The sequence below is a fragment of the Typopeltis vanoorti genome, chromosome 14, assembly GCF_054136105.1.
Source record: "Typopeltis vanoorti isolate ZY-2024b chromosome 14, IOZ_Tvanoo_1.0, whole genome shotgun sequence".
Taxonomy (NCBI): domain Eukaryota; kingdom Metazoa; phylum Arthropoda; class Arachnida; order Uropygi; family Thelyphonidae; genus Typopeltis; species Typopeltis vanoorti.
In genome coordinates, this window is record NC_143562.1 from 78,938,503 (window position 1) to 78,962,689 (window position 24,187).

General features: G+C 35.1%; 1 protein-coding gene across 1 annotated transcript in view; it reads right to left on the minus strand.

The window, feature by feature from the left end:
* The window catches only part of LOC150099696 (SHC-transforming protein 1-like), a 238,812-nt gene extending 215,465 nt beyond the window's left edge, over nucleotides 1-23,347 (minus strand). Inside the window, exon 1 of the mRNA XM_090404438.1 lies at nucleotides 22,976-23,347. The gene's annotated coding sequence lies outside the window, so the exon portion shown is untranslated. The remainder of the gene's footprint in view (nucleotides 1-22,975) is intronic.
* Between the last annotated feature and the right edge of the window lie 840 nt (nucleotides 23,348-24,187).

A 24,187-nucleotide genomic window follows, 5' to 3' on the forward strand; every position in this document is an offset into this window, starting at 1 on the left:
CGTTGAATTGTTCAATATGCATACTGTTGACTATTCCGGTTCATAATGACTATTTATGTACTACTGTAACCTGTAATTTTATTAATATGTATATACTGCATCACTTGCACTGGTTTTTGTACATGCATATTGTTTACTAGTTTGTCTGCTGTTTATGTATTGCTGTAACCTTTGCTGTGGTGCAGTATGACCTTTTTTGTTCTTGCACCAATAAACCATAAACCAACCAACCAAATATATCTATACCTGATAGGTCAGAGAAGTATATCACACAGAAGCTGCTGCTCATATGCTCCATAAAATAATTGGCAAGTATAGGGGAAAAAAGATTTCCCACATCTGTGCCCTCTATTTGCTGATACAACTTATCTTGAACAGTAATATCTGAGGAGTATGGGAAAATAAAAGAGTCAGACATTTCAGCAAAAAAATCTTGAAGTAAATCTAGTTTCCTCTAAAAACAGGTTAGTAAATAGAGAAGCTGTAACTAATTATTATTATTTATACGGGCACTACATGAAGTCACAAGTCTCATGGTGGGGGACCCACTATCCATTAACACAATACCTGTCATACACCTACTTAAACCTATTCAGTGTTGGTGTACTCACAACTGCCTCTGGCAATCCATTCCACTCATTCATCACTCTTCAAGAAAAGAACCTAGTCTGTACACCCTTATTAACCACACTCTTACACAAATTCCAAGTGTGACCCCTTGTTTTCCCCTACTCATGTACTGAAAAATTCCCCTATGACAATCTTATAGAATCCCATTAGTAACTTATTAAGTTTCAATCATATCCACTCTCCTCCACCTGTCGGCTAAACTCTGTAATCAACATGCCCTCAATCTATCCTCACAGGAAACATTCCACAGACCTGTCCAGCTTGGTCACTTGTCTCTGAATCTTCTCCACCACCTCCCGATCCTCAAGAAACGCAGATGACCAAATCTGTGTCTACATGTGGCTGAATCATAGCCTGATAAAGAGAGATAATAAACTCCCTATCTTTACTTGTCAATATGCTCTTCAGCATCCAAGTAATCCTCTAAGCTATTTTGTCAAACTCTTGCCATATATCCTCTGAATTTCAAATCTCTATCCACCATCAATTATGTTCCGATAGACCAAAGAAAATCCTACCGATGAAGTTTCTAAAATCCATAGTGGTCTTAATGAGTAAGAGACTTCCGGCAAATGTGGAAAGTAAGATGGAAACTTAAGTATAAAGAGCTAATAAGCTTCATTTCGGCAATGAAAACATTACTTAAATTAAGGGGATATTAAATCCCACATACATTGCCAGATCACTTGCATTGGCTAACGCTAGTGTCGCCGATACTTTATAGTTTACTATAATCGGCAAGAAACTCTCCGATTCCGATCTTTGAGTTTCTTATTCGGTTTTAAAACTATGCGGGATTTAATATCCCCTTAATTTAAGTAGTAAGATGGAAAGTTTATAAGTGGGGAAGCCAATGCAATTAAGTCGTTAAAGGAAATTCTAAGAATTATAGACACGTCAACAAAAGATTTTAATATCTGCCAAATATTTCAGTCTGAAAATAACAGACTATCTTCAGTGGCTACATAGGAACAGTTTTTAACAAGGTGGGAAGGATGATTTTGCCAAATATTTCAGACTGAAATATTTGGAAAATATTAAAATAATCTTGTACTTAAGTGTCTATAATTCTTAATCATAATGTCACAAGTGTCTCTAAAGAGTAAAGGAAATTCTAGTTTATGGATCTTGTGAAGATCATATAATCTGAGGGGATGTCCACAGAAAATTAAAAAATGTTTCAAGTCATCATTCTGACATGGTCCATAAGCTTGTTAAGCCTTACTTTTCTTACTGGGTTTTTCTTACTTATTATTATTACCCCAAGAACTCATGGAGTCAAAGACTCATCTGGGAGATAACTTATTAATTTGTTCACTGATAATGGCAGTTTAGCTTTGCCAAAATACTGGAAATATTGTTTCTTTTTTCTATTTAATATAATGTATATGTTGTTAATTTCCTTAAATAATACCATTATGAAAAACCAACATGTCATCCTTGCTACCAGAGTTACTTTTCTTACTGTGGGATCATAAAAGTAACTCTGGTAGTAAGGATTATACATCAGTTATTCATAAATAAAATAAAATAAATAATAATAATAATAATAATTTTTAAAAAAATTATTTTGCATTACAACAACCCTGTCTCTATCTGTCTTAATAATAAACTTTTTTTAGATTTGAGGACTTTTAACTTAGAAAATGGTAAATTATGAAGTGAAGGTTTCACTTTGAGAAGAACTAGAATAGCTTCAAACTAAATCCTGTTAGCTATATTAAAAGGAATAGCATGTACACTTCTATCCACAGAGTGAATGAAGACCATAAAAATTATTTTTTTCAGAGAAAATGCAGTCTTCGCTTTTAGATAACAGCAATATTTCTGGCTGCTGACTCTAAAGGAATTGCTGACATGGTACAGTCTGAAGGTCACAACACTATACAGCAGGTTTTTATTTTGGAGGTTTAATGGATTTTTTTACAACACTCAGAAAGAATTAAATTAGAATTTAATACTCCTATATTTCGTCCTAGTCATTAGGACATCTACGGGGATTACAAAAACAATTAATGTAACATGCACACAAAAACTTACAATACTAAGCCCAACCAAGTGGGTGACACTAAAGTCCTATCTAGGTGGAGCGCCCTCTATGGGCGGTAGTAGGTGGCCTGGAATGTAAGGTGGGACCTCTGGTGATGAGTGTTTCCCAAATCTTCGGAAGCTTAATGCAACCGTATTTGTTAAGATTTGGTTGGTTTCTGAGAGCTGCTGCTGCTTCTAAGAAAAGTCTCTCTTTCTTGAATTTGCTGTGGTGGAGCATGGTGGTTTTCTTCCATGATACTCTATGGGTGGTGTCCAAAACATGGTCAGCCAAGCCTGAATGGCCATAGTTGTGTTTAACGATGTACGACTTGTGTTCCTCCAGGCGGATGGATGCTGATCTGCCTGTCTGTCCAAAGTACGCAAGCTTACAGGAACAGGGTACTTTGTAAACTCCAGGCAGAGAGAGAGGGGGGAGCTGATCTTTCGTAGAACGGATAAGGGTAGCAAGTTTGCGGTAGGGCTTATATGCTGTGTGTAGGTTATACTTTTTTAGTATCTTGGCTATTTTTTCCGAAGTGCCTCGGATGTAGGGTATGGCGATGGCATTTTTAAATTCTTGTTGACGAGAGGGACGGGGAATGGGGGAGGAATTGATTGTTTTTTTGATACTGTGTTCACTGTAGCCATTGGAGAGGAAAGTGCTGTGTATGTGGTTAAGCTCAGTAGTGAGGGCAGTTCCACTGGAACAAAGATTGTGGGCTCTCTTGGTAAGGGTTTTAATGATGCCATATTGTTGTGAGGGTGGTGGTGGGAGAGTTTGTGAATGTATCTGCCTGTGTGTGTGGGTTTTCTGTATACAGTGAAGGCAAGTGTATCATTGGGCAGGCACGTGACTAAGGTGTCTAGGAAGGGTAAACAATTGTTCTTTTCCTTTTCCATAGTAAACTGGATTCTTGGATGTAGGCTATTGAGATGACAGAGGAAGGAGTCTAACGTGTCTGGGCCATGAGGCCAAATGGAGAACACATCATCTACATATCTTAGCCAGATAGAAGGTTTGAGTGGGGCTGAGTCTATGGCTCGTTTTTCGAAATCTTCCATATAGAAATTGGCAAGGGGGGGGTGAGAGGGGGGAACCCATGGTGGTTCCTTCTATCTGCTTGTAGATTTTGTTATTCCAAGAGAAACACCCAGAGTTGATGGCAAAGGAAAAGAGATCTAAGATGTCAGAGGGGAAAATGTTTTCTAAGAGAGATAAAGTGTCAATTAAGGGAGTTATCTCTCTTAGAAAACGTTTTCCCCCCTGACATCTTACTAAAAAATTCCCAATATTAACTGATATTGCATGAAAAATTTAGTCGTGTTTCAGATCGACATACTTGTCAGAATCCGATTTTTCAAATATGACCATCATAAAAAATCAATTAAGAAACCAAATTACAAATGATCATTTGGATGATTGTCTGCGATTGGCTACTTCTTCATATCAACTTGACTATGAAAATATTGCGAGGTCCGAACAATGCCAAGTTTCACATTAACTTTTTTTTTTTTTTTTTTAATCAACCAGCATTTCCTGTAACTTGAGTTTGTAATCAATCTGTTGTTTTTTCTAACTTTGGTTTTCCAAAATAGAGAAATAAATATTTTACTCCAATATATATATATATATATTTTTTTTTTGTATTAAAATAATTAAAAGTGATAAATAAATTTTTAAATACACAAATAAAGTTTTTAGTTGTGTATTTTTTTTTAGATGTTAATTTGTACGTAATCAGATATCAGGTTAGGGGAACGTGATCTACATAAAAATAGATCACCAAATAACTTTTTATAGAAAAGTAGCTCGCGTAGTAAATAAGGTTGAACACCACTGCTATACAGTTTCTCAAACACTCTCCTAATGATGTTCTTCACTCACTCACTCTACTACCAGAGAAATACAAGCTATTCCTCTTTATATAATAACAGGATTCAATTTGAAGCCCCAGGTTTTTTTTTTTCCCATAAAGTGAAATCTCCATTTCATAATTTTACCTTTTCTAAAAGGTAAAATTATGAAATGAGTCTTTTGACTCCATGGAGGTATTATAATAATAAAACCTTTAAATAATAATATGTTTTTCACTGGACATAAATGCAAGGCTGTTGTGATACAATATAAAGAAAAACACTAAGAAACCTTAATGGCTGAGACTCCTCTACTTACCATTCCCTCTCTACTAATCCCACAGTAAGCCAAGTAAAATAACAGACAATAATTATTATTACGTGACACCACCAGGTAGTCCAAAGACTCATCAAGGGAGGGCAGGATTCGAACTCGCAGCCTTTTTGGGTGGAGAACGGATACGCTAACCACTTGGCCAACTGGGCTGGCAAGCATTTCATACCATGTCTTTTTTTCAGGTTGATAGCTCAGGGGAAAAAACTTTGACTTTTCATGGACATTGGAAGTCTGAAGAGGCTTGAAAAATAAAAAGTTCCATGTTTGGTCTCTAGAGCAATGTTTCTGTATTATGCAAAAAATGAATAAAATAAAATAAAATAGAAAAAATCCCCTCAGGTTATATGACATTCTAAGATCCATAAACCAAGTGTTCCTTTAAGACCTGTGGTTTCTTTCATTGGCTGTCCTACTTATAACTCTCCCAGCATCTTCCCACCTTCCTCTCTATATTCATAGGAATAAGGGCTACTAGTAAAAAAATCTTCAATGGGCTTCACACCTTTGCTCATCACAATTAAGTTTAGATAGTTTCCATATTTCTACAAATATGTCCATCCAGGGCCGTTCCGTGGGTTTGCGCCACCTGGGTGCAAAATATTTGTGCTCCCCCCCCCCTCCATTAAAAATTAAAAGATCCCGAAGTACAATAACACATTGTACTTCGGGATCTTTTAAATCGAATCATTTTATTATACTGCACATTAAGAGGAACGTATATTAAAATAAATTTTATGAACATGTTCGATTATACTGCCCATAAATTATGTCGCTCGGGTTCATTACACCCCGGTATGGAACGGGCCTGTGTCCATCCAACTGCTTTCACACAGACATTTAGTACATGCTGCATCATCTTCAAATAGATAGTTCTAATATTTCCATGGCAAATATTAGAACTATCATCAATAATCCCCCTCCCATCTCTAACATCGAACTAAATCCATTAATATGCATGCAGCTATCACCAAACATTCCTTCACAATCCAAATCCAACTGTATGAAAGAAGAGCACATTCTTCTTTCATACACTGTGAAACAGCCACTCCTCATATGTCTTTCCTCAAGAATATAAATGCACAGGCCTTCAGATCTAATGTGAACAAGTTCTTCCTAACTCAAACCTCTTCCCATACATGGTACTAATATACTGTAGGTTGACCAACTAACCTCTCATATATGGATCTAAAAATAAAAATAAATAAATAAACAATAAAAATTACACCATACTTTTAGAAGAAACCATAGATTTACTCAAACTTTTTCTCACAAAATCCTATGGGAAGTCTTCTTTTCCCTATGCTTGTGAATTATGAAACATTTATGAGAAGCATTTCCTTTGTGAAACTCTTCCCTGTTTGGTATGGATACATAGATGATATCTTCACTATGTATAGTAATTATACATCAGAGCTCCAAAGTTTGTTACAGAGATTACAGAGTGCAGTTCATCAAAGAACACAGGCCACTTTACAGGAAAAGCTTATTTACTCTTTTTACATCTCTTGATCCTTTGGAGAAACCAATTTTTCTAGCTTCAGAAAAAAATATTCAGGATGCTACAACCATAAACACTCATCAGCCCTGAAAAAATAACTGGTGCTTTTAAACTTTGATTCATTATGTGCATCGTCTATCTCTGCTGGTCGGCATCATCTTGGTTACATTCACCAAGTTTCTATCAATCACTACCCTAAGATCCATATATGGTCACTCTCTCTTCAATCAGGGCTGAGATCTTTAGTTAGAATTAGATTCTCTGATGCTATGGCCAAATCCAAAACTCTTGAACCTCGTGTCCCTTCTGCTATATGCTACCTAAGACATTTGACCCTCAACAATTCCAGAAAATCCATTCCCCTATATTATTAATGCATGATGTTTCCTCTTCCAAATTTAAACTTCTGTAGTTAAACATTTCCATAATGATCACTCATTCTGCACTTGTCAAACTCGATTGCCTAAACATCACCTGCTCTTCGCCCTCTGTGTGCCCTGACTTATAGCAACATCCCACTAAATATCCTATCCTGCCCTTGAAACAATTAGTGCCATTTATCTCCACATTCTCCTCTCTAAGAAGAGAACTCCAGTTATAAGTAATACACCACCACCACCACTGCATTTGCCCTGTCAAAATATACCATACCATACCTTACTACTTCTACTCCTGTTGGCATATCAACTTTCATTTAACCATGCTTCACTGATCCCAATAACTTTTGAACAGGCTGAGACTATCAATCTAATCGCATGCTCACATTACCCGTGAGTGCCCAGAGCATGCGCATTGGAACAAAACAGTGTAAGAACTCTTCTTTGACACATCTAATATTTGAAAAGCATGTGGGTATATAGCAATGTAAAAACACCAAATAAAATTACCAACATCGAGATTATCGATTAGTGATAGAATTAAAATATCTAATACGCATTTGATTCAAATTGTTATTTTATTTTTTCGCTCATGAAAATCAAAACACACAGGTGGACTGCACAAAATCACACTGTGGGCCAGATGCAGCCCATGCTTTGGACATCCCTGACATAGATGAAGCATATTCAGACACATACCTTGGGAGAGACCTAGAATACTTTGTGTTCTTATCTTCTTAACTTGAAACATAAATTGAAATAATATGTCATCAATTAGTTGTTTAGAATCATAAAACCAAACAATCATAAAAAAATAAATTACAAGGAATTAAAACTGATAACTGTAGAATTAAAATTTAAAAGTGAAGATTAAAGATATATGGCAAGATTAAAATCAGGAATAAATGATATGGTGGCATAATGAAACCTCCAAGAATGAATGAATAATGCTAAATTACATCGTATGAGCTGTTTCAACATGGTGTTATAATACCTGTTAATCTTAACAGGTATGAAGAGCATTCTACTGAGGAAAGTGAAAATAGATGAAATAACATCATCATTATTCTTTTATGGTTGTTCAGTTTTATGATTCTAAACAACTCATCAATGATGTATTATCTCAGTTTACATTGCAAGTTATAAATTTTCAAGTTAGGAAGATAAAAATATGAAGTACTCTATGTCTATCCCAAGGTGTATGTCCAGATATGCATTATCTACATCATAATAATTTTATTCATTATTAAATCACAGGAAAAACTAGTGCATTCGAAAAACAGGGGGTGCTCCTTTAGAAAATAAGCATTGCTATGTTATATTGAGTTGTAACTGAAGGAGCTAAATGAAAAATTTTCAGAAATATAGCGTTTTAAGCATTATGTTATATTGAGTTGTAATTGAAGGAGCTACATGAAAAATTTTCAGAAACCTGTAGCGTTTTAAGTTAAATTTGTAATTCCTGTCCTGTAAGGTGTCTTCTCTCCAGGAGATTGACTACCATGTGTCTCCACCATGTTCTACTCTCCACCTCTCTGCTGCATTTCTTGTATGAGAGATAGGTCCAGTCTTCTATATTTTTCATCCACTCCAGTCTCTGTCTTCCTCCCCTTCTCTTTCTCTCAACAGTTCCTTTGAGAAGTGCCCTTTGTAGGCAGTTATGTCTAAGAATATGTCTGAAATAGCTGACTTTTAATTTTCTTTTATGAGGCTTCTGTTTTCGCCTATAATCTCTAGTACCTCTTCGTTTGTATTTTTGTCTTTCCATGATATCCTCATAATTTTTCGTAGCATCCACATTTCAAAGGCTTCTAGATTTTTCACACTCAAATTGGAGTGTCCATGTCTCTTTTCCTATAATAATGTGGACCATATGTAACATTTGAAGATTTTAATCTTGTTTTCAGATTTAATTCTCTAGATGTCAGTAGATTTTTCATATTATTGAAAGTTGACCTTGCGATTTCAATCCTCCTCCTAATTTCATCTTCTATCCTGCCATTCTCTGTGATCAAGTATTCGAGATATATGTATGTTTGCACCTGTTCTAATTTATTTCATTTTATACTGATGCATATTTTTGGTATTTTCTTTTCTCTTGAAATTAAATTTGTAATTAATAATATTAAAAAAAGAAAAACTAAAAGCAATGCATAACAGTTTATTATATGTACAAGAACTGTTAGAAATTAAAATTTCAGCACCAGCTAAAATATTGTCTATGTTTTTATGCAAGCAAATTATTTCTCAATGGACTTAATATCATTCTTAAAATAGAAAACAGTCTTTCCACAGTTACTTGTCATAGGAACAGCATGCACGACTAAAGTCAATTTTCTGCTGTTAGCATTTTTCTTGCAGTTATTGGTGGCCCTAATTTCATCTTCACAAATGGCCAGGTGTGAAATTCAATTGCCCTGCAGTCTTCACATCTAGGTGGCTTTCAAGCTTAGCATCAATTACACACATCTTCTCGTAAAGTTGTGTCAGATGATCAATGGAGTCTTCTTGTTGTCTTTCAGATGCCAAACCAAAACATTTAATCTAAGGTCTAAATATAATGATGTTACAAATGCCGTATTCTCTAAAATCAGTTTCTTTTTGTCTAATCCTTATAGCATCTAAGAAACTGCAAGTCAACACACTTATTTTTAACATTTGACTTTGCAATACAATCACACTTTGTAGAAGTCAGTGCATGTTAAATTTTCTGCTTGTGACCGAAGCATAACCTTTTCGGCTAATTCTAAAGATATTTCTTTTAACTTTTTTCTGGAATTGTGTTAAAGTTACATGTAATTTCCAATCATTTCACTGAAATGATCAATAAATGGTAGGAGTACCAACAAGCAGGATATCATGTCACACGCAGAGTACCACCAATAACTGCATCTACAATAAGCATATTTATAGTCTTTTTTTTTTATTTTTGGAAGATTCAGTATAACAGGAGCACAGCTTTTTAGCTAATTTTGATGCTTGAAATAGTCTTTGCAAAGACTATTTAAAATGTCATTAAAATTTTAGAGACTAATGAGTTTTGACCTGAATTAATGGAAAGAAGCAATACATTCCACTCTTTGATTGCTTGAAATAGAACTCAATGAGAATCAGTAAATTACTGACTTTCATGGGCTCCTAATGACTAATCTTACTCATGGAGGGGAAGAGCAGAAATGATATAGTTTTCTAGTATTGTAATTATGGACTTATAAAATTATTTCAATTTGAACTGATATTTATTTTTTATCAATTTAAATTCAGATTTGAGGGGGGTTTTTTTGTTTTGTTTTCGATTCAAGTTCAAATTTCAATTTAGGTTTTTAAAAAATGATTTCAAAATTATTTTATTTATTTAAATGAAGGAGATATTAAATCCCACGATGTTTTAAAACCGAATAGGAAACTCAAAGATTGGAATCAAAGAGTTTCATGCCAAATATAGTAACTATAAAAGTATCAGCGACTACTAGCGTAAGCTAAAGCACGTAGTCCAAACTGGGGCAACTCGTAGTAAAGGTGGAGAAAGTTCTGATCGCTATTCTTAGTATTTTCCATAATGTAAAACTTAGTAGTTAGACAAAAATAATTTTTTGATCTCACTACTCACTGATGAGATCTCAATAAAGATTGAAACCGGTCTGGGTAGTGACCTCCCACCATAATGTATAACATCATACATCTCTTAGGAGATGGGTTTTATATTATGGAAAATACTAAGAATAGCGATCAGAAATTTCTCCACCTTTGCTACGAGTTGCCCTAGTTTGTACTATGTATTTGGACTACGTGCTTTAGCTTATGCTAGTAGTCGCCGATACTTTTATAGTTACTATATTCGGCATGAAACTCTTCGATTCCGATCTTTGAGTTTCCTATTCGGTTTTAAAACAATGTGGGATTTAATATCCCCTTAATTTAAATAATGTTTACATCGCCGAAATGAAGCCTTTTATCAGTTTACTAATTCAAATTCAATTCAGTTTCCAGTCTCTGGCAAAAAACTCTACGTTTAGACTATTATATCAGTAACTACAAACACATTAAATATGTTCTTAGGTAATGAATAGTTTCAACATGTTTTAAGTCCTTTATCAACAAAGTAATACATAGCTGCTGGCCTTTTTCTTCCACTAGAAAAATCAATAATATATCCATCTCTTATGTCAAGAAGCATAATAATATCTAGAATTCAAAGGCTTCTTACTATTCAAGCAAGATATTTTTCTGTCTGCAAAATTTCCACTTTTTTTTCATCAGCAAAAGACAAATTTTCCTTGTTCAAAGCATGAACTAATCAATGCTAACACAATATTTCAACATAAAGATATGCAAAAATTAACACAGAGAGGAGAAGAAAATAGAAAAGTATTAGTGACTATAGCACTGTTGATAGTAATATCTTCACATTGGTTCGGGATACTGTGCTGTGGATTTGAAACTTGATGCGGACAGACAGTATTGAAGCAGGATAAATATGAATATTATACTGAAAAGAAAAATATGTAAGAAAGTTTTAAAAGGAATTAAAAGATAAATAGCTTTCAGAGATAACTGCACATTCAACTATAGAAATATCATACTTCTTAAGTGTTGTTGATTATTCATAGCAGTACTTCAAGGGATAAAGAACACCAAGAAGTCAAAAATAAATCAATTTATTGAACTTATTAATATTTTGCTAGTTTTCTACCTAACATTTTCAGAGCACAATTTTAATTGCGACAAGCACACAGGCACCACACTAAAACATCAGAAACAATCCAGTTTGTAACTGACACAGAACTAATGTCCTTGGCATCCTCTATGGACTGATTAACTATTAAGTTTAATTTGGAGAAGTCAGGCAATCTAGTCTCAGAACTGTCTCCAAAATCTTGATCAAATTAATATAAACATGCTTGTTAAGGTTGGGGGAGTGCTTCATAGCAGATACCGATTCTAAAAATAAATTAAAGATACCAAGAAATTATATACTTGGTTTAATCCTTTATCCAAGTATAAACAAACAAAGTTTACACCTGAATATTTTTGGGACTGAGACAACTCGTATATAGAAACTAATGACTTCACATTACTTGCCTTAGTATCCCATAATTCAAAGAACATATCCTTGCAGACATGTATAATGCTATGCATTATGGGAAGGTCACTACCCACACCAGTTGCGACCTTTATTGAGGTCTCATCAGTGGGAGCCAGACTCAGAGGTAATACTAGCTTCTATATATGAGTTGTCCCATTCCTGAAAATACTTCAGGTGCAAACTTTGTTTGCTTACACTTGGATAAAGGATTAAACCAAGTATATAATTTCTTGGTATCTTTAATTTATAGTATAAAGTGTAAGACGCTTCTAAAAATAGTTTTTCTGACCTATTTTTTAGCAACTTCTGCGTATAACTGATGTCTTCCTCCATTTAATCCAATGTGAAGAGGTATCCCGAGCATGATCTGCTAAGATGATCATGGATGTAATTTTGGTGTTCACAGCAGATGTTAACTGATCTACCAGTCTGTCCAAAGCAGGTCAAACTGCAGACACAAGGAACTTTATATTTCACACATTTTTTTACACTTCAGGATGTGCAAGAGAAGGAAGTTGATCTTTAGGAGAGTGAATGAAAGCAGCTAGCTGCATGAGTGGTTTAAAAGTGGCATGAAGAACATATTTTTAGAGAACTTTAGCTATATTTTCTGATGTACTATAATATATTAGATTGGAATAGTTTTGCTGTGATCCTGTGTGATGGTTGTAGGAGAGTTAGAGGGTGTTGAAATGTGTGGTGGTGGTGTGACTGTTTATGCAAGTGTGTTCTATATGTGTGGATTTTCTGTAAATGAAAAAGGATAATGAATTATTAGGAAATCTTGTCACTAGTGTATCTATAAAAGTGAGAGCTAAGTTATGCATAAAAGTAGCTACATAAAAAGTCATGAGCAGACTTTGGTTAAGGATATAGAAGATAAAGGTTCTGGAAGATATTGAAAAAAAAAAAGCTTAAAAATAAAAGATAAAGTACAGTAAAAGGAATCTGAAATGAGAAAGGTAGTATGACAAACTAAAAATATTCTAAATATCTGGATTATTATTTTTTATGTTGAAACATACTATAGGTTGATTAACCAACATTAAAAAAAAATAATCCAGATATTTAGAATATTTTTAGTTTGATGTCATACTACCTTTCTCATTTCAGATTCCTTTTACTGTACTTTATTTTTTAAGCTTTTTTTATACTGTGTATGAGTAGTGGGTTGAGAAAGGAGAAATTCTTTACAATTGATTTAAAAGACTGTATATTGTTTTCCTTGGAAAATACATGAGAGGGGAAGACTGTTCCACAGTATAGCAAGGATGAAGGAGGAAGAAAAGAAACTTGTTCTGTGGGTTTCAAGGTGTACTGTGAAGGGATGTTGGGCAGCAGCTACACAAGTTTCAATGGACTTAGTACTAAGTGGGGAAATTATTGATGCTATTTCAGATGAACATTTGCCATGGAAATATTTATAGAATACACATATTACAGAAGCCAAATGGCTGTGCAAAAGTGGGAGGAGTGAGCTGGTAAGAGATGGGTTATTAATCAATCTAATCGCTCTCCTCGTATTGAGTCAACATTTTGAGGGGCCCCACTCCAAATTTGAGAGCAGTATTCAACAGCTGGGTGGATATGTGATTTGTATAAGGTTAACAGCTGTTCAGAAGTGAAGTAACATCTTGAGTGAAAGAGAAATCCTAGTTTTTTCAGAAGCTGAGGATACAATGGTTGTGATGTGTTTATGACAGGAGAAGCTTGATTAAAATCACCTTACTTTTTTCACAGTCAGTGCTCTCTGCATTACCCAGCCTCTAAGCATATTATCATATATACCATTCTACTGATTTCCACCACACACCAAATTCAAATCTTCACCTGCACACTTAAAGCACACAACTGCTCTTTTATCATTAACAGTATCCCCTTCCCTTTTCACCTTCTTATCCTTCTGGAAAATTCTGTATTCCTCAAATTCTATTCTTGACAATATATCATTTTCAGACAACAAAGTTTCACTTAAACCAAATATCTGATCAGAAATACTCAAATGTGAAGATACAAAACTTTTACACCAGCTACACACTGGATAATTCAGAATGCCTGTTTACAAAAAGTTGAATTTCAAATTTCCACTTCATAAAAAGGGAAATGAAGTGGAATGTGAAAATTACTGAGGTATTTCTCTGCTCAATATCCAGGTAAGATTTATGCAAGCATACTTGAGAAGAGACTAGAGAAAAGTGTCAAAGAGAAACTAAGAAACAAGCTTAGTTCAGGCCAAATGGAGTTGTCAGGATCAGATATTCATTTTAAACAAACAACTCAGAGATCTCAGAATCATGTTGAATATAACAAGGATCTATACTTAAATTTTGTAGATATTGAAAAACATACAATTTATCATGAGGACAATTATGTATATTGCCGGCCTCATTGGCGAAGTGGTTAGCATATCTGCTTTCCAGCCAAAAAGGCTACAGGTTGAATCTGACCATGGGCACAGATGTTTGTGTTTGTCTGTGAAAATACTGGTGGTGGGAAGTAGATGGCATTGGTGTAGATGATGATGATAGTTACGGTTCACAGTAGTTAGTGGATTGAGTGATGGAGATGGAGTTGTAGAGTAGGTCCCCTTCCTCAATGAGCCTCTGGACTCTTTGGGGGTGTCACGTGATAATTTATATATATATATATATATTTATTCAATGTTGCTCCCATGCAAGAAAGGTTATTTGCAAACCTATAGTATGTTTAGCCGTGAGTGGGCTAGGAATTTTTTTTCTATTTTTATCAATTTATTATTATGCAAAACCTCCAGGGAGTCCAATGACTCATTGAGGGAGGCCACCTACTCTACAATTCTCTGTCTCCACCACTCAATCAAAACTACAATGAACTGCAACTACCACCATCATCATCTACACCAACGCCGACTACCTCCCACTAGTATTTTCACAGACAATCACAAACATCCATGCCCACGGCGGGATTCGAATCCGCAGCTTTTTGGCTGGAGAGCATATACATGGACCACTCAGCCAACCAGACCAACTGCATGTCAAATCTGACCATGGGCATGGATGTTTGTGTTTGTCAATGAAAATACCGGTGGTGGTGGTGGGGAGTAGATGGCTTTGGTGTAGATGATGATGGTAGCTGCATATACACACATACATACACTATTTTTTTTTTTTTTTTTTAATTTACTTTTGACAGTCCAGAAACCATGTTTTCAAAACCAAACATGGAACTTTTTCAAGCCACCTCAGACCTCCAATAACAGGAGTCTCCATAATTATATGGAGTAAATGGAAAATTATTATACAGAGTAATACACAGTGTATATTTAAGTTGTAAGTGGTTAGAAACAGGAAGGCGATTTGATGTACAATCAGGTATAAGACAAGAGAACACAACTACCTCCACTCATCATTTATATGGATCATGTTATGAAATAAAGTAGCATTAAACCTAAAATCAGAATTGATATTAAACTATGCTCTTTGGTTAAATGCAGTTGATGTACTCCTAAAAAGCAGTGCAAGTCTCCAGGATTTTTTAAACTAACTGCATAACAGTTGTAACAAATTTTGCATGAAAATTATCAATAAAAAGACCAAAACTATGAAAACAGGCATAAACATAGTTATTGGAAGTTTTTCCATTTGGTTATACTATAAATTAAAAATACCAAGAAATTATATACTTGGTTTAATCCTTTATCCAAGTGTAAGCAAACAAGTTTGCACCTCAACTATTTTCAAGACTTGGGCAACTTATATAAAGAAGCTTTTGACTTCACATCACTTGTCTTAGTATCCCACAATGCAAAGCACATCTCTTTGTGGACATGTATAATGCTGTGCATTGTTGGAAGGGTCATTACCCAGACCGGTTTCAACCTTTCTCTAATCCAGAGTATTTTAATAATAAGGTGCGACACCTTTTGGCTACTCGTATATGAAAATATGACTTCTGCATTACTTCAACCTTAGTATCACCTCTGAGTCTGGCTCCCACTGATGAGACCTCAATAAAGGTCGAAACCAGTCTAACTAGTGATCCTTCCCATAATGCATATCATTATACATGTCTGCAAGGAGAAGTGCTTTGCATTATGGGATACTAAGATAAGTGATGTGAAGTCATAAGCTTCTTTATACGAGTTACCCCAGTCCTGAAAATAATTCAGGTGCAAACTTGTTTACTTACACTTGGATGAAGGATTAAACCAAGTATATAATTTCTTGGTATCTTTAATTTATAGGCATCAACATAGAAAACTTCACCTGCATTCTCAATGAAGAACATACAGAACAAGTAAAATATGTCAGCATTTAGGAAGTCTTTAGTGAAGATAGCAAATTAAATATGGAAACAGAGAACAGAATAAGCAAAGCTAGTATGGCTGGGTACCAACTGAATACATTTATTATTATTATGACACCTCCAGGGAGTCCAAAGACTCATCGAGGGAGGGCACAGAATCTACAACTCTTGTCTACTTTACAGCTCATTATAACTGCAACCACACCAACACCATCTACCTCCCACCACAAGTATTTCCACAGACAATCATAAACATTCATGCCTACAGCAGGATTCGAACCAGCAGCCTTTTGACTGGAGAGTGGATACACTAACCACTCGGCCAACCAGGCCAGCAATTTATATTGAATAAGAGAGAAATTAGCTGAAACACTAAACTTGCAGTATATAAGTAACAGTTTTAGTTTTATTAATAACATTTATCTGTTGATTTACCAGTTTCCAAATTCCAAAACCACTGACTTCATTTTCCTCTCCATGAAGCATATACGTAGGCTGTTCAATAAGTAATAAGACTATATTTATACAGAAAACAGATTACCTTTAATCGTCATCATTTACACGGTCTTTTTTGAAGTAACTACCGTGAGACGTGATGCATTTGTCCGAACGTTGCGTCCACTTCTTAAACACATGTGAGAGTCTGGTTTTTGAGAGTTCTTTCAAAACCGCCTCCACAGCTTTTATACATGCTTTGTTGCTTTCGAAATGGTGGCCTCTTAGTGGTTTCTTGAGCTGCGGAAACAGCCAGAAATCGCACAGTGCGAGATCAGGACTGTATGGAGGGTGTGGCAGAATATCTGTGTGTTCTTCTGCAAAACGTCCACTACACAACCAGCAATATGTGGCCTTGCATTATTGTGGTGCAATAAGAAGCCATTCTTCAGCAATGGACGCTTCCTTTTGACGTGCTTGATGATAATCGCTGCTGTGTTGATCATTGTCTCTGTGATGGACGTTGAAGGTCTTCCCTCACGTTCAAGATCTTCCACATTTTGCCTTCCTTCCTTAAAAGTTTTATGCCAGCGAAAAACACTTGCCCTCGACATTGCTTCATCGTGGAAAGCTTCGCGTATCATGTTAAAAGTGTCCGATGCCGATTTTTGCAAAAGCACACAAAACTTAATCGCATAACGCTGTTCCAAGGACGCTTCCATTTCAAAGACCGGTCGCGCCTCGTAGGCATGCCGATGAGCAGTTGCGTTTAGTCACGCGACACTCTGGCACATCAGCTCGTATACGCCATCTATCAACCTCTTTTATTAATACATACAGCAACATTTCTTTATTCCACAAAAATTAATATTGTGATGAGTGGTTTCGTGACAGTAAAATTAGTCTTATTACTTATTGAACAGCCCATGTACTATCTGCCATCTGCATATATTATACATCTCACTATACAGACAGTGAGCTCATCTTCCTAGGTGCCCTTAATGTCTGCAATTCCAACTGTCTCTCTTTTCCAATGCCACCAACCAAGCTGGATGAAATGCGAGTCTTTGTTATAAGCAGGGCTGGTGTTACAATTTAGGCAAACCAGGCAACCGCCTAGGGCACAAGCCATGAAGGGGCACAAAACTTTCAAAATTTTACAAAATTGAAGGCAAGAAAAATTAAAATTTGATTTTCATATATTATACATATTGTATATTATTAATAAAGCATGCCAAAATAATTTTTATTATTTATATTTAAAATTTCATTTAAAAAAATATCCAACTTGTGAAATAAGGGGCACATCTGTAAACTTTGCCTAGGGTGCAAAATAACCTGACACCAACAGTGGTTATAAGCCTAAAACAAATCATATATCTACCTACCCAATTTCTGATAACCCTCTTCACTCTCCCAATATCTCCTTTCAATAACTCAAATCACAATCTTTTGTAGGTCTCCTCTCACACTATGCCTTCCTCCAGCTATTCCTAATACCAAGTCCTTTGACACTTAAAGGTGCCAAGTGGGATGGCATTCAGAATTTCTCATCTTCCTTTCCATGGTCTGACTTCTGCTTCTGCTCCTCTGACCCAAACTTACTGAAAATGAGTCATAAAAATTATCCTTTGCTGACATGAAAGCTTTCATTCCTTATTCTAGCAAAAATTTTCATCTACTTTCCAAGCCCAGATTCAACAGAAAGTGTAATAAAGCAGTTGGGAGAGAAAAAAAAAAAAAAAAAAACTTACAACTTATGCTTGAATCAAGAACCCTGCTGTATTCAGTCTATGTTCAACTGCACATAGCAAACAAGTCATCAGCATATTTGAATCTGACATCACGAAAGCTAGCTACCGAAAACCTGCCTCCTGTCCAAAGAGATGTCATGCCTACTGGACCCTAAGGTCATTAGATACAAATTCTGCTTAGCAGCACTTTCAGCTTTCTCTCTCTCATCTACATGAGATCAATGTTATAGAACCAAAAGATAAAGTTGACCTCCTGACATCACTCTTTTCTTCCATGTCCTGCATAAATGACCAAGGCAAATTACCTCGAAACATACCATACCATACCAGAATCTGAGCACTATATGCCTTCTGTGGATTTTCAGCAAAAAAGACATCAGAAGAATACTAAACTTGAATACTAAAAAAAGTCTTCTGGTCCTGATGAATCTCTCAAATTGTACTCAAACATTGTACTACAGAGATAACCTGTTCTGTATCTTTTTTTTTTATACTTAGCTGATACTTATCCCAATGATTCGAAGCAATCATATATCCAGCCTATTTCAAAAAAGGGGAGACAGCAGTCTACCGTCAAATTACAAGCCAATCACAATACTCGCTCCTCTCCAAATTAATGAAGAAAATCACAAATAATCAACTTCTCCACTACCCGAGTTCTGCCAAGTTAATCAGCAACCACCAGTATGGATTCTGCCATTCAAAGTCTCCACAGCTCATGTTTAGCCTACATTATCCACCATACATAGCTCATGGCAAAAACATGATGTTAAAAAATAGAATCATGATGTCATTATATAAAAGGATTGAAGAATTAAAAAGATTTTAAGTTAAAAACTTTGAAGGTGAACATAGATCTAATCCAAGGAAGTGAAAAATTAAAATAAATATAAGTTAAAATAAAAGTTAAAAGTAAAAAAGTCTTAATGTTATAATAAGAAAAACCATATATATCATCATAATTTCAGATCTAAATTTGGTCACAGCTTCAGGAGCCACTTGTAAAAAGTCATTCCAGTCATTCTGATTATCCACCAATGGAAAGGTTTGGAGAAATGTGCTGTCACTCAACATTTCCAAAGCTTTTGATCATGTCTGGCATTGAGGCCTGCTGCTAAACAAACTGGTATCCTCTGGTCTACCTACCATTCTGTATTACTAGATAGCCAGCTTTCTCTCTGATCATTCACTGCATGTCATGCTGAATGACTACTCTCTTCATGCTTCACTAACAATTAGGTGGCGAAGCTCAAAGAGAGAGGGAGCGATCCATCATGACACACACTGAACAATCAGAGAGAAAGGCTCTACTCTATCATTCACTCTCTTTCTCATGTACATAAATGACCTACTCTCAATTGCCACTGATCTATTCACAACCTTGCTGGCGATAATATTCTCTATTTATCCTGCTCAATTAACAAACTATGCAGTGAACTTAGACATCCCAAGCTTCATCTTCAACCTTCGATGAGACGAGGACAATCTGGTAACCTTCAATGCTACCAGGGATCTCAGCTCACCTACCCTTACCCTCAGTAATACAAAAATCACTAGACAGAATCAGATCTCTCTGCTTGGACTAACATTTACTTCCAGCCTCTCCTGACAAACACATCATTCCAGTTACTGACTTTCCAAATTCACAATTTTCCCCTTAGAATCCTGCTCACATTTCAAGTGCAAATCTAAAACCTTTCTAAAAATTCTCAATGCTGTCAAGAGGAACGCATTTCAGTTCATAGTTCGTCCCTCTCTTACAAACTCACTTCAACCTCTATCTTTCAGATGTAATGTTTCACTTTGATAGCACAGCTTCCCAACATCCCTTTACAGTGCAACTGCAAATGCACTAAACCTGCTTCTCTCTTTCATCTTTTATTCCATCAACCTCTGTCTTCTGGAATAGTCTTCCTCATGAAGTTTTTCCAAACAATCTGCAACGCTTCAAGAAAAATGTCTATCAACTTCTTTCTCAACACTCACCTGCGCTCCCACACATGGAACTGATATACTTCTATAGTCTTCAACTTCTTGTTATGGGATCAATATTTAAGAGTTCCAACCAATTTTAATTTGTGATCTCGGTTTGATTTCACTGATTGGGATCTGAGAGTCAAGTTAAAAATAAACAGAAGTTAGCAGATGGTACCAATAGCTGAATCACATTGCAAATGAAGATATTAACAATGAACATGATGTTATTGGCATTCAAAAATGCATGAGCCATGCTAATCTCAGGTAATATGGTCACTTAGAATGGGAGAGAAAAAGGTTGGCAAAACAGGTATTTGTTGCAAAGATATTTGTTAATCCCTGACTAACAGTTAATATAATTAACTATTAATAAGTTTCATGCTGATAATTAGTTTATGTAAGATATTCATATTTTTATTAACTCAAATGTGTACTTTTGTTCTCATTTTTAGACTGATGTATTTACATAAATGATATATATTTCTGCTATAAAATATTTTCAACTTCAGAATTATCTTATAAACCTTAAAATAGTGTATGATCATTAGAGTATCTATTTGGTACTTGAAGGTTTGTAAAGGAGATCCCACAACAAGTAAACAAACCATGAATGTTACAGCTTGTGGAAAAACTGACAGCTGAATCCCAAAAGAGACATCGACACGTCCCTTTTGAGATCCAACTTAAAAATATCAAGACGGTGTGGAAAATTGCAAGGGCAAATGCTTTTCCCTCTTTTTACTAGAGAGTAAAAAATGAGTTTGAAAGATGAAGTTAACTTTGTCTGCCTAGTCTCAGTCTCACCTAAGCAAATGATGCACTATATTATGCACATTTATTTTCTTTTTCAATATCTTTGTGTTGTGAAAAGGACCATTGTCTAAAGGTTTCTAAAAGAGTATATATGATAATCACACAGAAGAATCTAACAATGCAACCCATAGTCAATACCAAGAATTTGCAGTAATTCAATGAGATTTAGCATTCATGTTTGGGGGAGGAGGGGAGGAGGTTTCACCATGCAATGCTGAAGTAATACCACATAATAGTTGTAAAGATGTCTAAAAATAAAAATGATTTTGGAATAAGCTTCATAGATACTTAGCTAAATTACTCTTCTATGGATCCACCTGTGCATTACTCCATTCATGATCTACTGTAGCAAAAGTGTAGCATACTTTTGTTCACCGAAACCAGTGTAAATTAAACCAAATGCATTAACAAAAATAAATAAAATGAAATGGCTGCTAGCTTCAGCAAATATTTCAATAAAAACATTCCCATAGGCTTCTAAGCTCTCAACATACTAACCTGACGTTTAAGCCAGTGACGAGACTATTAGCTTAATGAATAAATTCTGGTATACAAGTAAACACAAGATGATGAAAATCAATCCTTTCATTCACATTTTTATTATAAACATATCAAAGTTTGGTCGAGTAGTAGAGCCTCTGCTACTAATGGCCCACGCAGAAGTTTAAGCAAGTTTGAGCGCGGTTAGTAGTTGGAAGGGACTCAATCGCTCGATGCTGTTGCCACACTCTCCTTCGATGAGTCTTTGGACTCCCTGGAGGTGTCACATAATAATAATAACATCCTTTCTTTCTTTTAAATATCAGTATGTACTTTTTTTTGTGTGTAAGAAGAAACTACACCTCTTGTGTAGAAAAGTACTCCAGAGGTTAACATTAACCGAAATTTAATGTCATCAGCAACAGAGTACGTCCGATTAGCTTGCTCAGCGCTGGAGACCTACAGGAATGTTTTCATTAAAACATTTGATGAAAATTGCGAATGTCATCAATTCATTATTTGTCTCTCGCACCATTGAATGCTGTTCTATAAATCAAACCAAGAACTATTTTATAGCACCTGCAATCGGTGTCAGCTAATCCAAACCACACATTCAAAATTTTAAATGGTTTTTACGTCACACGCTCAGTTAACAGCATAGTATATTATCTTTTAACCTAACTCATTCAAAGAAAAGAAACGGGAAAAAACTTCAGATGAACTACCTCTATTCAAAATGTCTTTCACATGCATCACCGCGCTTAAAGGTTAAATGGACCCAATTCTCGATTGGCTTGATAATACTCGTAACGGAATGTACTCGTATGTACACTATAGTTTGCATTTATACATGACCTGAATATCGCATATGATTTTAATAACATAAACCACATAGACAACACAAATGACTTTGAAGAGGAGGATGAAATTAACATTTCTGGAATCAAGGTTAACATAATCGTAAAATTATGTGGATAAGTTAGCGTGAGCACTAGAAAGTGAGGTATTCTACCCGACTATTTGTAAAACTAGTACTTCTATTAACCTAGATACGGCTGATTTTTAATTGCGCATTCTTCCATCCCCACACGCTAAGTACGTTTTATAAGCTAATCTGTGTATGTTATGCCTTCATCTGATATGTCAAACTATTTGAAACTGAAGGCATTCCTGAAGTAATATTCGCAAAACTGTAGCAATGCCTATGGCTGAAGTAACATCAAAATATGCTCGAAATTCGAATTAGCGACGAAAAGAAAGGCGAATACTAATATCAATTACAAAAATTCTTCCTTCTTTTTCATTTTATTATTATTACTTTAAAATATAACACCATCAACGTGTACCTTCAATACTATCGAATCTTTAAAACTATTTTGTCAATTACTTAATATATCTAAAAAAAAAAAAAAAACTCACCGTAGAACAAAACACAATATCCCATAATGACGTTAACTGTATCTGCAAATTTTAGATTTACTATATTATAAACATAATAAATTTGCTTTGTCCAACAGAAGTGGATGGTAAGCTCAGCTGTTTCAAGCAGTTGTCAAATTATCAAGACCACTGAAGTCAAACATCACGTGGTATTTATAGTTATTCTTTTATTCTTCGAAAACCTTGATATAATATAATTACTATTTATCCTCTACTAACGCCTACACTACTATATTTACTCTATTTATTTATTCAAAACAAATATGTCCACTCCACTCCAATAAGAAAAACAGCAACAAACTCTAATACATGTCATAACCCTATTTTTAGTATGTTTATAGCGATATCGAGTCTTTGCGGGTAAGCCACACATACTTCAGTATATGACGACAACACGCCCCCTATGAAACGACATCGGGAGTTGTGAGAGATGACATTTCCAACGCAGACCAGAAATCTTTCTTTCTGAAATAAATTTAGTTTAATCCTTCATCAAAGTGTAAGCAAACAAAGTTTGGTCCTGAAGTATCTTCAGAAATGAGGCAACTCGTGGTAAAGGCGGTCTAAGCTCTCTCATCACTTGTCTTAGTATCTCCCATAATGCAAAGCACATCTCCTTGTGAACATGTATAATACTATGCATTAAGGGAAGGGACAATACCAAGACCGGTTTCGACCTTTATTGGAGTCTCGTCCAGTGGCGGCCAGTGAAAATTTTAAGTGGGGGTGAAGCATATACAAAAAAAAAAAAAAAAAAATTTCCTAATCAGTAACGAATTTATTAATAAATAAATTTACATATTAAAAGTTACTTTATTAAAAATATTTCATCCTCACCACGAACAAACACCAATAATAAAGCTTTCCTATCAATAGCAATGACAAGTGCTAACGAATATAGGTGTTAGATCGCAATGCATTTGTTTCGTGTAACGATAATTGAAAAAATATTATTCTTTTCATATTTTCAACAGTGACACTCGTCATAATTCAGCCTTGTATCTATAATAAATAAATAATTATATGTTATTTTAACAAAAATAAAATAAGATTTATAAAAAAATAGTTCACCATGCACACGCACCGTTTCATATGCTCCCACCTCATCCCACACTGATGAAGAGATAGATGCATTTTATGACTCACTGCAGCACACTCTAGATAAAAAAAAAAAGAAATAGCAATCAAAAC